The sequence below is a fragment of the Oryx dammah genome, unplaced genomic scaffold (genome assembly GCF_014754425.2).
Source record: "Oryx dammah isolate SB20612 unplaced genomic scaffold, SCBI_Odam_1.1 HiC_scaffold_2, whole genome shotgun sequence".
NCBI classification, from domain to species: Eukaryota; Metazoa; Chordata; class Mammalia; order Artiodactyla; family Bovidae; genus Oryx; species Oryx dammah.
The window spans coordinates 198,477,785-198,481,455 of record NW_024070186.1 but is presented as its reverse complement, the minus strand read 5'-3'; the positions used below and the strand labels follow the sequence as shown (position 1 = coordinate 198,481,455).

At 65.7% G+C, this 3,671-nt stretch overlaps 1 protein-coding gene across 2 annotated transcripts in view; it reads right to left on the bottom strand.

The window, feature by feature from the left end:
- The window catches only part of ADAP1 (ArfGAP with dual PH domains 1), a 33,394-nt gene extending 30,183 nt beyond the window's left edge, over nucleotides 1-3,211 (bottom strand). Inside the window, exon 1 of one of the 2 annotated variants that reach the window (XM_040230801.1) lies at nucleotides 3,141-3,211. The gene's annotated coding sequence lies outside the window, so the exon portion shown is untranslated. The remainder of the gene's footprint in view (nucleotides 1-3,140) is intronic. The other variant, XM_040230792.1, reaches the window with a different exon arrangement.
- Between the last annotated feature and the right edge of the window lie 460 nt (nucleotides 3,212-3,671).

Sequence of the window (3,671 nt, the reverse complement as noted above, 5' to 3'; positions counted from 1 at the left end):
CTCCAAAGAGGAGACAGTGCTCCAAAGAGGAGACAGTGCTCCAAAGAAGAGACGCTGATGCCGGGTGTGTGGAGAGGCGCCCACACCGCTAACCAGCAGGTCGACTCCACAGTGAGGTGTCAGCTCACACCCGTGAGAAGAGCCATCAAGAAAAAGACGGGAAATAAGAAGCCTGCAAAGACGAGGATGCAAGGGCAGCCGTGGATATAAGGATACATCTGGGCGACCTGCAGACAGAAAAGAGCACGGAGGTTCCTCAGAAAGTTAAAATAGGATTTCCGTACAATCTAGTAATTTCAGTTCTAGATATTTCACGGAGGGAAACGAAAATGAATTCATAAAGATATCTGTACCCCCGTGTTCACCACACACCGTCTACCACAGTGAAGCTATGGACGGCTGGACCAAGACGTGTCAGACACGGATACTGTTCAGCCGTCAAAAAGGAGGCCTTGCCGTTTGTGACCACGTGGATGGATCCTGAGGGCGTCACGCTGAGTGAAATAAACCAGACAGAGAAAGACAAACGCTGTATTAACATGTGCAATCTAAGAAGCAAAACCCCAAACCCCACACTTACAGAGAGAGAGAACAGGTTGTCAGAGGTGGGGCTGGGTGAAGAGGGGTCAGAAAGTACCAACTTCCAGTTACAAAATCAACGAGGCCTGCGGACGGAATGCACAGCGTGGTGACTGGAGCCGACAACGCAGCAGCAGACACCCGGGAGTTGCTGAGAGCAGGTCTGAAAGGCGCTCGACACGAGGAAGAGACGCCGTGAGAGGCGCTAGCTAGACTTCTTGTGGTGGCCGTTTCTCAGGACGCACAAGCATCGAATCACTGTGTTCACACCTGAGACCAGTACGATGTCGCAGCCAACGACATCGCAACTGTTTAAAGAAGGCGGGAAACCGTGACGCCAGACTCAGCAGGATCAACGCTGAGGATGTTTTGCTCAGAGAAATGCATCAGATGCAGAACAGAGCCTGGTCGAGCCCACAGACGGCCAGGGAAGGCTGCGGGCTGGGGAGAGGAGGGAGGCAGCGTCTAACCGGACAGGCCTCTGTTGCAAGATGGAAAGAACTCGCGAGACGGACTGAGGCTGACGGTGGGGACGGCTGCGCCACGTGGATGTACTTAACGCCGCCAAGCGGCAACTGCGCCCAGTGACAGGTGACTCTGCGTGTACTTCCCCACAATGGAAAACATAGCGACCTAAAGTCCAAGCGGGCTGTGGCTCCAGGGAGCGGGGACCATCTGCCCAGCCCACTTCTCAGCAGCCCCCTGCCGGCCACGCTCTCAGGGGACCCTCCCCCAAATCAAGCCCCACTGCGGAGCCCCTCCCAGCCTGGGCGCTCCTGCCCCGCTTCACAGCAACGTCTGAAAAGTCACCTCTGCCTTGAAGCCGCTGGGGTGGAGCACGGACCTCCTGTTCTGAGATCGGGCAGGCAGACGCTCCAGCCCCAGCTGAGGGGTGAGGCCGGCCCCCAGCCCTGGGCCCCTAGCAGGGTCTCCACACCACTGTCCCAGCACCCGCACTCCCAGAAAGCGCTCCTTGACAAGCCCAGGCCTCGCTAGTCAGAACTGGTTTCACCTGGCGGTCCAGGTGACAGGCATCAAAGCCCCACAGGAGGGCCACTCACACCTCAGCCCAGGGAACGCGTGGAGGCCTCGCCCTTCCTGCCTGTCGGAGGCCAGACGGTCACCTGGTGGGTGACCAACAAGGCGGGTAACCCAGAGGAAAGAAGTGCAGCCCCCCCACCTCTGGGATGGAGACCCCCCCCCGTGCAGGCCTGCAGTGAGAAGCACCTCCGGGAGCCTCAGACCAGGCCCCATGTTCAAGGGCAGCGGCGCCCACTCTGGGGCTGTGAGTCTAGGGTCTAGGGGCTGCAACCACCCCACCCTCATGTGGCGACCTGCCCAAATCTATCCCCACAGCCCCACACCTGGTGGTTGGGGGCCCAGAGCCCTGGGGACCCCCAGCGCCAAGGCGCCGCTCCGGGTGGGCTGCGGCGGAGACACCGCAGGCGTGATACAGGTCGGGGGCCGGGCACCCGTACAGCGGTCACCCCTGAGGCCCCTCGCCCGCTGAGTCAGCTCCAGGTCTCCAGGCCTCCGTGTCCCCAGCTGTGAAACAGGGGCCCAGGTCCTGGCTGCTCCTCAGGCTGCCAAACAGACAAGGCGAGGATCTGAGGCCCTGGAGCGAGTCTGAAGGGCAGAGGTGTGGCCCAGCACCAGGCAGCAGCTCTCCCGAGGGCCTATGCCCGCGGGGCAGGGGCGGAGTGCCGCTGGCCGAGTGGGTGCGTGGGCAGGTGCAGTGGCTGCAGGACCACCACACCAAGGAGGCCCCCTCTCCCTCCTGCCAGGGAGGCTCGGTGTCCCAAGAAGCTTCTCTGGGCAGGCTGGCTCCATGGCCCGGCCCCTCAGACCAGGCCTGGCAGGAGACGGTGCGGACTGCCTTCCTCCCCAGACCACTCCCTGGCACGGCTCGCCCTCCTGACAAGTGGAAACACAGGCCCGGGAGAGAGAGGTAGGGGTGGCCAGGCGGGCAGCAGCAGCAGGCGGCGGCGATGCAGGCTCCACGCACAGCCACAGGCCCTGGGCAGCCGGCTCGGAGGGAGGCCGTGGGGAAGGCCCTCCGCCCGCCCGCCTCCAGGGAAGCCTGCCACTGCTTCCCCTCGGGGCGCTCCAGCAGGTTCCCGGCACCTGGAGGTGGCGGCCGGGAGGAGACCCCCCCCCAGCCCAGTGCACGAGCAGCGGCCGAGAGCCGGGCGGCAGGTCCTGCTTGGCCGATGTCCACAGTCTGTGTCCCCACCTTCCCTCTCTAGGGGCTCAGCCACTCCATGCTGTTCGGCTTGCTCTGAGGGGCTCCGGCTAGGCGCCCCCGGGAGCACCCAGTGGGTCCCTGCAGGCCGGAGGGCCGCCCCGGCTGCTGGGGGCTGTTCCGGCCACAACCCACCAGGGGCGTCCAGCTCACTAGCAGGGGCCCCGGGGCCTGAGAGCAAAGCCTTTTCTCTTGCTGCCAATCCCTGAACACTAGCCCCAGGGCTCCGGCGGCTAGAAAATCACCCCAGGGCAGGCACCACCCAGGAGCGAAGTCCAGGAGATGCACGCTGGGAGACGGCACCTGCCCAGGGCCCCACCTGAACTGGCCACCGGCCAGGGCAGCGAGGCTTGGGGGTGAGGGGGCCCCGCGACCCCTTTCCCAGCCGGTCCACGTGGCCGCGGCAGGTGCTTCCTCCCCCGCTCCCAGCGCAGGGCCGGAGGGCGGCTGCAGACAGGGGCCATGACGTCACCGCAGGTGGGGGCGCCGGCGGACCCTCCATCCCCGCCGAGGAGCCGCGGCCCCGCTCACCCATCCCCTCCCTGCTGCCGGGCTCCCGCCGGGATTTCCTCTTTCTTTGCGGAGCCCCAGGTTTCGCAAGGCGGTGGCTGCCGGCGGGCGACGAGACACGCAGCCTGGGGGAGGGGAGGCGGCGACAGAGCCCGGGGCCGGGGGCTGGCGGGATCCGGGCCCGCGCCCCACCCGAGCGGGAGCCGGGCTCCGCGGCCCGCGCCCCCACCCCCCCGGCCCTGCGGGCGCCGCCGCACCCCTCCCCGGCCCGGGGCTGGCATCCAGGCCGGCACCCGGCCCGGGCCACAGCCGCCCGGGCCCGCACCCACGCGGGCCCACA